Below are 12,503 nucleotides of genomic sequence, written 5' to 3' on the forward strand. Positions count from 1 at the left end.
AGGTATTATCCTTATTCACTCATGGTGCAACTGTCAAGACACTAGATAATTACTTTTTTTCCTAAAATACTAACTTTTTAAGGTACAAAAAAGGGTTTAGATTTTTCATAAATTGTTAGTTTCTCATGGATGGGAGACTGAGACATGAATGGAATTACTTGTTTACATTAACCAGGATTTACAAACAACCTTAACTAACTGCAGCAGCTGACAATGCAACCTGCTCTCACTCTTCCTTCAAGAGGAAAATGAGGAGGAACTTCAAGGAAACCAGCATTGGCTATTACAAAAGTTGCATTTGGGACATAGCGTGAAAGTAGATGAATGAAAATCTTTGGGAGACTGGCGTATGTTTACGAGGTGCTCCAAATTAACAGAACTGGAATCCTACTGTGGGTATCTTGTTTATCGTCCCAGATAAATAATTGAAATGTTCTCAACTTTTCAAGAGCTTTTACAGTCAAAGACATCTATTTCCCTGGTTTCTATCTTTGCTGTCATATTGCATATCTGCCTTGAGTATCTAGTATAAAGATGACCCTACACTTGTGAAAGGAGTTAAAATGGATTTGGAGACAAACTGGAGGATCTACTTTCATAACCCATACATTGGACTGCCAACATGGATAAATCCAGTTTGGAGTTTCAGCACCTTGAAATAAAATAAATCAAAAGGAATCCAAATAAAGAAAAATACGTGATCCAAGTCAAACAGGAATTAATCTAATAAAGGAACTAAATTTCTTGGATCAGACATGGCTCCACTTAGTTTTGTTTGTGGTAGGCTATTACAAATGAGCCTTCAGGCAAGGCTGACTAATGGTTCTTCAAAACTGTTTGGTTTGGCTGTTATATTTCCTAGGGAGATCTTCTATTTTGATGTTTTTCAAGAAGATTAAGACTTACAGTTATGACATACTGGTGAACTTGCACTACCTTTCTGCTTGAAAGCTTTGTTCAAACAGATTTTTTATTTTCTATAGAACAAAATGTTTCGCCTTTTGAAAAATTATTTTTATTACCCGCATGGTGTTGCATTCTTTCTGTAGTATGATTTGGCATAATATTGTTACTGCTTTCATAGTTATTGAGAGAAGACATCTTTGTGTTTGGTGTATGTTTTACCTTTATAGTTTGATTGCACTTTTAATTTGGTGTGTTTGACATTTTTGTTGCAGTCTGAAATTTATTCCAGCATGGTCTCAATCCTCTTCTCCTAAAGCTCAATCTTCTTCTCCTGCCTATATCTATGCTGACTCTTTTGCTGTCTTTAAGGGGTGCATAGAGTGGCTTTCTTCTGGGAGAAAAATGGGTGGGAGGGAAATCGCATACATGTATGGCAGAAGGACAAATGGCAAGATATCCTAAGAATTGCCATAGCCTGGGTAGCTTCCCATCAAAGTAGAGGCAATCTGACTAGCCAGTGGAACAATAATTAGATGAACTGTCCCGTTTAGCTCTCCTACAAAATGAACCTATAACAGAGTATTGGGAAAGACTGCTATCACAGAATCATAGAATCACAGAACGGTAGGGGTTGGAAGGGACCTCTGTGGGTCATCTAGTCCAACCCTCCTGCCGAAGCAGGGTCACCTGCAGTAGGCTGTAGAGGACCTTGTGCAGGCGGGTCTTGAATATCTCCAGAAAAGGAGACTCCACAACCTCCCTGGGCAGCCTGTTCCAGTGCTCCGTCACCAAATGCTATTGTCCAATCTTTTTAATATTGATTTAATTCTAGTTCTCTGGGAACTGAGTATGTTTTCTCTCTTCTTCTCCTTTGACAGACGAAGTCCATGGGACAAAATCAAAGCTTTTGTCGGGAAGAAGATAAATGGTGATCCTGATCCTTTGTATAATATTGATGGTTATAGCTTTATTAGTATTTATAGGATGCATAGTTTACCATTGCAGGCACTGTTTTGGACAACCATTCTTTTCACCTGTAGTACCACAGGTAACCTCTCTTTTCCCACTTTGGGACACAAGTGGGAAAATAAATTTATAGCATTAGGTTCCGAAGTAGCCTGTATAACATACCCCTGAAAATGTTGGCTATCCCTTAATCAACCAGACGGCATACGGGTAGGACAAAGTAATTGTGATTGGACTTTTAGGCTGGATTGCAATGGATATTTGAATTGTAGTGCGAAATTTGCTCTACCCCTGTGGGGGTGGCATGATGACAAAGGAAATTTGTGGAACACCCCAGTTTGGTGGTGGGATATGGAACCGAGTGAAGCAAATTGTAATTTCCACCAAAATAAGGGATACCAAGGATGGTGTGTCCTAAAGCAATCAGCTCACCTTTTCCAACAGGCCAATATTTTGGAAACTGGAGCTGCGACATGATAAACAAGAACTGGACTGGACCATTTTCAAATGATGTACCAGCCTAAAAGGTCATCTCTGGATTTGTGGAAACCATGCCTATAAAAAATTACCTGCCAGTTGGACTGGCTCTTGCTATACAGGTGTAATTTGCCCCTGGTTTTTCTTATTGCCAAGTACTTCTGCATCGGGATTAGGGATCAAATTATATGATGATCTTTTGAGGGTCAAATGTTCCGTTGACTCATCTATTGCTAGTGGTTCCAGCCAAAAATGGGGAAAAAATTAATGGCCTCCTGAGCAAATTATTAAACATTACGGGCCTGCAACCTGGAACCCTCATAAACCCATCAATGGTGCTCGAGAGCCCATCTATAATTTAAATCATATCATTCGATTACAAGACATTTAAGAAGTCATTACAAATCAAATGGCAACAGCCTCAGATTTATTAGCTGAACAAGCCACTCAAATGCGGACAGCAATTTTACAACATAGATTGGTTCTCGATTATCTACTGGCAGAGGAAGGAGGGGTTTGTGGAAAATTAAACAACTCTAACCGTTGCCTAAAAATTGATGACAATGGGGAAGTAGTTAAAGATTGCATCAGGAATTCGTAAACTGGCACACGTTCCTGTCCAAACATGGAACAGGTGGGAATTTGATATGTGGTCCTGGTTACCTGGAGCACTGTGGGTAAAACAGCTGTTTTTTTATCTGTTATGTGCATTTGCCCCTTTGATGTTTTTGCCATATATTATTCCTTGCTTAATACGCTTCATTCAAACTGCAGTTACTAGTATGTATTTTATAGCTCCCCCAGCCAACCCCTCCGAAACACAAAAACTGTTAAATCTGCGCATATCAAAGATGAAACTATAAACTTTGAATAAATCATTTATGCACAGAATTTATTGCTTAAAAATATTTTTGCAAGATTTTGAAAGATGTATATGGATAAGTTTGCACATATAATGGAAATATATGTCTCTTGAAGTGGTAAAATACTTGTTGAGGTGTTAAAGTTTGTTGTAATAATACTGTTGTAGGTATTGTATTTTAAATGTCTTTTGTACCTGTTTTCTATTATTCAGCACACTTACTGTGATGAATGTTTATAGCATTGTAAAATTACTTAATCACTGGAAAGTATGCTCTTTAGATGCTCTCTTCTCTTTTCTTTTCTTTCTTCTTTTTCCTTCCTCCTTTCCTTTTCTCTCTCTCCCTACTAACCCACTTTCTCAACCCCCTACAGGCCCAACAAGAGGCATCCAATGAATTTTCTGAGCCATGGGGTGGAATGTGGGACTCGGCCCTGCCATTTTTTAAGACGCCTCAGCAAATTCGCTGCCATTTTAAGTCTTCCCTAGCACCCCCACCTAGCTACAAGGGAAGGCTTTCGATATCTGCCGCCTGGCTGGCCACGGCTGACTGACAGCTGGGGAACCACTGACCAGACAAGAACTGTCACGAACTTCAAGGGGATGAGACCCACCAGCTGCAGCCAAGAGACCACACCTTAGAAACCCGCATGTGCCAAGGTCATTGGTGGAAAAGTGACGGGTACAAAATGATCAGTGCAAACGGACCACAGCAGATTGACTTGGATGGATACAAAAGGACCCTCTCAGAGGCTGTGGGTGTGTACCCACCACTGACTGCTGAGGACCATCAATGAAGGACGCACGGGACACTGCGGGATCCAGGGTGGTGACTATCCCTCTTTCCTTTCCCAGTGCTAAGCTATATCTCTCTCTCTCTCTCTCTCTCTCTCCTCTCTTTCCTCTTTGTTTCCTTCCTTCCTTCTTCCTCTTCTTCGTGCCATTTGTTCTTTATCCAAACTCAAGGACTGTGAACCTATTTTATTATCCGTCAGGGTTCAGGAGGGAGTACTCTATCCGCAGGCAGGTAGAGCACCCCACGGTGTTCTGTGGGTGGGCTCTGAGAATAGCTGACAGCATTGTCTTGTAGGCGGGCTCCGCAAAGGGACCGATGGCATTTCGGTTCACAGGGGTGATCTGCAAGGGGCTGACGGTATTTTTCATTCTGTAGGCAGGCTCTGAGAGGGGTTGACTGAGTTGTTTTCCAAGTTAGTGTCATACGACTGTGTGTGAATGAGACGTACAAACAAGTGTGAAGCGAGTGCAGAGTTCTGATCCGCGGTTCTGCTCTCCCGCGAGGGAAGCAGCTGGAGATGAACGAAGCATAAGAAAGGAGTGAATGCTGATCTCTTAAATAATTATCACCTTGTTGTTCTATATATCGGAACCCGAAAACCTGTAGTATAAAAAGTGGACAGCATAAGCCTTATTACTTAGTTGTTATTGCTTACTTGAATAACTATAAAACACATTATGGTTACCAGTGCTTAGATTGGATTTAAAACTGCTTGTAAGTTAGTTTTATTCCTTCTCCGTTTAGAAGTAATGCATAAACAATCTGATTTTTATTATAACAGTATTTTTATTGGACTGTCTAATGTATCATTTGAGTCTATTTTAAAACTGATGTCTAGTTTATGAGTCTATGAAATGAAGTCACATAGTTATTGAATATTGATAATTCAAGGTACCTTGCACTGTAACACTTCAGCTTCTTAGTTGTACATAAGGAGTGTAAATCTGGACAAGACTTCTGGCGGGCAGAAGTGACTGCTGTTTGGATGTCTTAGGCTTTACTAAATCATGTAACTTGATGATTTCACACCATTTACCAGTGTCTAAACACTTTATGAAAATGCTTCACAGTAGTGTCTAGATACTTCACAAGACACCCTGCTGATTTAATTGAAATTTCTTTAATTTCTTAAAAATTTTACTGTAAAAGACAACAGTTTCATCATGTTGACAAGTATTTTGTTGCTACTGCTTTTGTAAAATTATTCTGTCAGTATTGTGATACTGGGAAAGAAATGAAGCAAATCTTGTGCAGCTGTTCATAACAATTTTATAACAGCATCAACTTTATAACATTCAGCAATAATACAGGTTGTGAGGAGTAGGATTTAGGATTATCACTGAAGATCAAAATTCATTATTTTCTCTTGTATCCTACAGTAAAGATTAAAAGCCTCAACCCTGCAAATGAATGATCTGAACAAGTCCTTTTTCTGCTTTGACTCCTAAGGAAATCAGAAAATACTAGCTAATGGGATTTTTTGTTGCAGTAAGAGTCTGTAAAGACACACTGCTTTCAGGCTGGCTACTTGGCTAATGTCTTTCTGATAAAATTAGTACATCTGTATCTTAACTCTGTAAAATAAGCACGTAGTTGTTCCTTAGTATATTCCATCTGCAGGGGAAAATAGTTTATATACAAAGTAAACCATTAAAGTGTATTTAAAAGTATTACCATTTAAATGTAATCTCTTCTTGTGTTATAAATACTTTCTCCTTGCTGAAACTGCTCAGTGGGTTGAAGGAAGTCATTATTAACATCGCTACTTCTGTTTAAAAAAATAGAAAATAATGGACTTTCATTGTAATACTTTTCATTCAAAATTGATAAATTACTTATTATTTCCATTTTACCAGGTAGGGTGAATGACAAGCATGTTCCAGAAGACCTAATAAAAAAAGTAAGAGGAAGTTGAAACATGAATTTTAAATATGCATTTTAAAGATGTTGCTCTGGAATGTTTCAGGTATTTTATACAAAAGATATTGTCAAAACTGTGAAATATTTTAGCGTTAATATAATAAATGGCAAGATAATGGAACTATTGTATTTTATGCTGGAATGCAGATTGTGTAGATTTAAATATTTGCAATTTAAGTAAATAAAATATAGACAGTTATGAAAATATATGTAAGTATTAAATATAAAAGTATCTTACTGAGTGTATTTTTCATATTATTTGTACATTTACCCTTACCCCCAAGTCCTCATACTGCTTAGTTTTCTGACGTTGAATTTATTACTTCTCTGAATTGCGCTAGAAGAGTATATGATTTAGTATTCCTTTTTAGAAAATAAAAAAAATATTTTGTTATTTCATTCATTGAGAGTGTTTCAGACTAGGGGAAAAGGTGAGTCTTCCACTTTTAGATTTCTTGTTAGGCTTGTGAACAAGTGGTGAGTAAAACACTCTGATTATAAAGTTTCTAGATTCCAAGTCTCCTGCTTTCCTACACATATCATGAGGTTTATAGAAAAGACTTCTGGCACAAAGGCAGAAAGAGCTTTAGACACTAAGATGAAAGTGAAGAAAACAAGTAAATTTGGGGGCCCATATGTTGAAATCAAATTTAAAAATGCTCATTATATTTTCTTTGCTCACTGAGAAGAGCTAGACTTGAGATGCTGCATCTAAATAGTGGATACAGATGATCCACTCTGCGACTTGATCGGCTAGTTGTCCTCTAAACTGTGCGCAGTGCCCTTTCATAAGGAAAGCAGGGCAAAGCGTACATATATTTTTGAGATTTCATGTGTTTGGATCATCTGGTGGCATGGATCTGGGATAAAGCCACTGAACACATCTGGCTTTGAAAATCCTGGCTTTGAAGTTGAACACACACCTGGGTCAGAGCATTAGTCATTCTCTGTCTGTAGTAATGCCACTGAAGAGGCTGCTACCTCCAGCCTGCTCCTGCTGCTAGTTTGTGCTCCTGAATGAGTTACCATCTTAGCTCTGTCAGCTGAGTTTTTTTTAATTCGGAGTGCGCTTGATTAACTTAGACATTTTTCTTCACAGTTTTATTAGAATTGCTTTTTTTGAGTGAAAGGCTATCCATCGCAACCTGTTCAGCTATTGCTGGAGAGCAACATGTAAGGAAGTTTTTGGGCATTGCGCAGTGGGACTTACAACAGCTGACATATCATGGAGCATTGCGTAAACCAGCTAGCAGGGAATGCCAATAAAAAGGGTATACTGGGAATACTGTTACTTTCCTGGAGTTAGCTGCTGACATGAAACCAGTCACCTCTGAGAACTGGAGATTCATGGTCTAATACTTCAGAATCTGTGTCTCTGTTGCCATCTGGGTATAGGGAACTGGACCACTCTCCTCTTTTAGAAAACTGAGAGAAAGGGGTGCAGATGGAAGAGAGGAGTCAGTTTCATAAACTGTTTAGCTGTCTAAGGACTTACCTGGAAAATGAGAGTCCCGAGTTCAGAATCTTTTCTTAGCTTGATGGGTTTTCAAACCCCCAACATGCACTTCAGTGATCAGTGAGGAAGCCATAGAGTGTTTGAGCCTGGAACCATCTTACCCTCACCTTGTTGGAGCTGTGTAATTGCAGAGGGAGGTCAGTGCTACTTATAAATGAATTTTGCCTTTAATGTTGTCAGTCAATATTTGATTTCTATGCGGGATTATCTCATAAATTTTATAATTTACAGGTTAATGTAACTGTGCATAAATGTAACCAATTTCTAAAAGTTACTGAGATATTCTATTTGGTGTTTTGCCAGTGAGAACTACACAGACAATGTCTGTCATGCAATAAAAGTTACATTTTTTTCTGTAAATGCTGTAATTTTATTGGCTATTCCGCTATTCTTGAATTAAGATGAATGCCATCTGTTCCCCACTAATTATTTTATAGGCTTTTAATATTAACCTTCTTTTTAGTATCTCGCCTAAATTCACAGCTACTGACTTTAAAATCTCTCTTCATGTGTAAGATCACATTATGAAAATAAAAATATAATTTCATGACTAAAATTTGTTTGTATTTTACCTTCAATGGGTTTTTTATATCCATCAATTTTTATGTTGTGCTGTTGACTGTTTCTTATTTATTTTCTCTCCTGTGCTAGTAATATGGCAGGTATGTTATTATATATGACAGTTCTGTATGTGATAATCATAATACTAGAAATAACACTGTAATGGTGTCACAGAAACTTTGGCTACTTGTAATCCATTGAGACATTAAATCCAAATCCTGACCTGATAAAACTATTGAATTCCTAACAATGAATCAATTAAAGTCCAGTCACGGTAAGCCTTGCAGTAAAAGGAAGATGTAAGGATTCAGGGTTGTTTACATGAAGTGCAGTATTGTGCAAAGCCTGGAATTGTTCAAGAACCGGGAATTGGAACCCAGAAGGGGAATAACCTCTTTCTGATGAGGGAAGTAGGGCCACAATAAGAATCTGGGAACATACCAGCTATGATGTCTTTTTAAACTACATCATTTCCAACTGAATAGCACACAAAAAAACTATGTAATCAGCATGTTACCTACATTTTAAGAGGAGTGATGATGAGTTGTGAATGGCTTGCTATTTGAAATTGTAGGCACAGTAGTCATCACATCATACACTGCAGTTTTGTATAAAGATCCCTTACATATTTTTAAAAAGTACTAAAAATGTTCAACATTTACTAATGAAACTCACGCATACTAGCTGCAGTGGCGGATTTTATACTATAACAGAAGTATGGGAATATACGCAGAAGAGCTGCAGTTGCTTTCTCACTTTTGCAAAGTAAAGGAACTTCAGAAACTAGAGTAAACCAGATTCTGGATGTAATAAATCTGAACATTAATATTGGTAACACTAAATACAACTGGAAACAAATAATTATGGCATAACTATCAACATATCAGAACTATTTAGTCTCCATTTTGACATCCTCTGTTAATGTTTCACTAGTCAGAAAAGCCAAGCACCAGGGAACACTCCAGTAGAACTCTAGGAAGAACAACTGAAAATGAAAAAATAGCAGATGAAAAATGAAACATAGATTTTTATGGAAAAAGCAAGAAGGTAAGTCTTGAGAGGCCTTCAGCTCCAGCATTCAAAGAATCACAGAACCACAGAATGGTAGGGGTTGGAAGGGACCTCTGTGGGTCATCTAGTCCAACCCTCATGCCAAAGCAGGGTCACCTACAGCAGGCTGCACAGGACTGTGTCCAGGCGGGTCTTGAATACCTCCAGAGAAGGAGACTCCACAACCTCCCTGGCAGACTGTTCCAGTGCTCCATTACCTCAGAGGGAAGAAGTTCTTCCTCATGTTCAGACAGAACTTCCTGTGCTTCAGTTTGTGCCCATTGCCCCTTGTCCTGTCGCTGGGCACGACTGAAAAGAGCTTGGCCCCATCTTCCTGACACCCACCCTTCAGATATTTGTAAGTATATATTAGGTCCCCTTGCAGCCTTCTCTTCTTCAGGCTGAACAAGCCCAGCTCCCTCAGCCTCTGCTCGTAGGGGAGATGTTCCAGTCCCCTCACCATCCTCGTAGCCCTCCGCTGGACTCTGTCCAGTAGCTCTTCATCTTTCTTGAAGTGGGGAGCCCAGAACTGGACAGAGTACTCCAGATGAGGCCTCACCAGGGCAGTGTAGAGGGGAAGGAGAACCTCCCTCGACCTGCTGGCCACACTCTTCTTGATGCACCCCAGGATCCCATTAGCTTTCTTGGCAGCCAGGGCACACTGCTGGCTCATGGTTAACCTGTCGTCCACCAGGACACCCAGGTCCCTCTCCGCAGAGCTGCTCTCCAGCAGGTCCACCCCAAGCCTGTACTGGTGCATGAGGTTGTTCCTACCCAGGTGCAGGACCCTGCATTTGCCTTTGTTGAACCTCATCAGGTTCCTCTCTGCCCAACTCTCCAGCCTGTTGAGCTTACGCTGAATGGCAGCACAGCCTTCCGGTGTGTCTACCACACCTCCCAGTTTGGTGTCATCAGCAAACTTGCTGAGGGTACATTCTAACTCTTCATCCAGGTCATTGATGAAGAAGTTAAACAAGGCTGGGCCCAGTACTGACCCCTGAGGGACACCATTAGTTACCAGCCTCCAACTAGGCTCTGTGTCACTGATGACAACCCTCTGAGCTCTGCCATTCAACCAGTTCTCTATCCACTTCACCGACCACTCATCCAGCCCACACTTCCTCAGCTTCCCTAGCAGGATATTATGGGAGACTGTGTCGAAAGCCTTGCTGAAGTCTAGGTAGACAACATCCACGGCTCTCCCTTCGTCTACCCAGCCAGTCATGTCATCGTAGAAAGCTATCAGATTGGTCAGGCATGATTTCTCCTTGGTGAATCCATGCTGACTACTCCTGATAACCTTCTTTTCCTCCACTTGCTTGATGATGGCCTCCAGGATAAGCTGCTCCATCACCTTTCCCGGGATGGAGGTGAGGCTGACCGGCCTGTAGTTCCCTGGGTCCTCCTTCTTGCCCTTTTTGAAGATTGGAGTGACACTGGCCTTTCTCCAGTCCTCGGGCACCTCTCCTGTCCTCCAGGACTTCTCAAAGATGACGGAGAGTGGCTCAGCAATGACATCCGCCAGCTCCTTCAGCACTCGTGGGTGCATTCCATCGGGGCCCATGGATTTGTGGGCGTCCAGATTGCTTATGCGTTCCCTCACGCAGTCCTCCTCGACCAAGGGAAAGTCGTCCTTTCTGTAGGCTTCTTCTTTTGCCTCCGGGACCTGTGATTCCTGAGGGCCAGTCTTAGCACTGAAGACTGAAGCAAAGAAGGCATTCAGTAGCTCTGCCTTCTCTGCATCCTCTGTCACCAGGACACCTGCCTCATTCAGCAGAGGCCCCATATTGTCCCTAGCCTTCCTTTTGCTGCTGATGTAGTTGAAGAAGCCCTTCTTGTTGTTTTTGACATCCCTTGCCAGCTCCAATTCGAGGTGGGCTTTGGCCTTCCTCGTCGCATCCCTGCATGCTCTAACCACATTCCTTTACTCTTCCCAAGTGGCCTGTCCCTCTTTCCACATTCCATAGACCTTTCTCTTCCACCTGATCTCCGCTAGAAGCTCCTTGTTCAACCATGCAGGTCTCCTGCCTCCTTTGTTCGATTTCTTTCTCAGGGGGATGCACCGCTCCTGAGCATGGAGGAAGTGACATTTAAAGAGCAACCAGCACTCTTGGACCCCCCTGCCTTCGAGAGCCCTGGCCCACGGGATTCCTCCCAGTAGCTCCTTGAAGAGGGCAAAGTTAGCCCTCCTGAAGTCCAAGGTTTTGATCCTGCTTATCGCCCTGCTTCCTCCACGCAGGATCCTGAACTCAACCATTTCATGGTCACTGCAGCCGAGTCTACCTCCAACCTTCACATCCTCCACCAGTCCCTCCTTGTTTGTTAATACAAGGTTCAGCAGAGCGCCTTTCCTTGTTGGTTCCTCCACCACTTGCATCAGAAAGTTATCATCGATGCTCTGTAGGAACCTCCTGGATTGCACCTGCCTAGCTGTATGGTCTTCCCAGCTGATGTCAAGGTGGTTGAAGTCCCCCATGAGAACCAGGGCCTGTGACTGTGAGGCTGCTTGCAGCTGCCTGTAGAAGGCCTCATCAACTTCCTCCTCCTGGTCAGGTGGCCTGTAGTACACACCCACCTTAATGTCACCCGTGTGAGCCTGTCCCTTAATTGTAACCCACAAGCTCTCGTCTTGTTCCTCATTTGCTCCCAGGCCAAGCTCAATGAATTCCAACTGGTCCCTCACATATAGAGGAACTCCACCACCTCTCCTTGTTGGTCTGTCTTTCCTAAAGTGTCTGTAGCCATCCATGACAGCATGCCAGTCATGCGAGTTGTCCCACCACGTTTCTGTGATGGCGACCAAGTCGTAGCCGTCCTGCTGTATAATGGCTTCCAGCTCCTCCTGTTTATTGCCCATGCTACGTGCATTGGTATAGACACACTTGAGTTGGGCTGTCAATCTCACCCCTGACTCTGGCACGCCAAGCCTGGGCTCGTCCCTGGTGAGCTGGGCTATGACCCCTTCCCCCTTAGAACCTAGTTTAAAGCCCTCTCAATGAGCCCCGCCAGCTCGTGGCCAAGAATCCTTTCTCCCCTTTGAGATAGCTGCGATCCACCTGTCGCCAGCAGGCCCGGTGCTGTGTACACCTCCCCATGATCAAAGAAGCCAAAATTTGACCGATGGCACCAGTCCCTGAGCCACCTGTTAACCAGGTGAGTTTTCCTGCCGCTTTCGGTGCTGTTCCCTGCCACTGAAGGGATGGAGGAAAACACCACCTGTGGCCCTGATCCCTCAACCAGTCGCCCCAGTGCTCTGAAGTCCCTTTTGATGGCCTTGGGACTTCTCTCTGCTATCTCGTCTGCTATCTTAAGTCATCATCTAAATGTTATTGTGTTATCTTGAGTTACCTCTATCTAGAGGTAACTCAAGATAACATTTAGATGATGACTTAAGTCAACATAAATAAATTCTGAGATAAAGTACTGTGGAACGAATGTTATTCACTCTT

This window comes from Opisthocomus hoazin, chromosome 2 (assembly GCF_030867145.1).
Source record: "Opisthocomus hoazin isolate bOpiHoa1 chromosome 2, bOpiHoa1.hap1, whole genome shotgun sequence".
Classification (NCBI taxonomy): Eukaryota; Metazoa; Chordata; class Aves; order Opisthocomiformes; family Opisthocomidae; genus Opisthocomus; species Opisthocomus hoazin.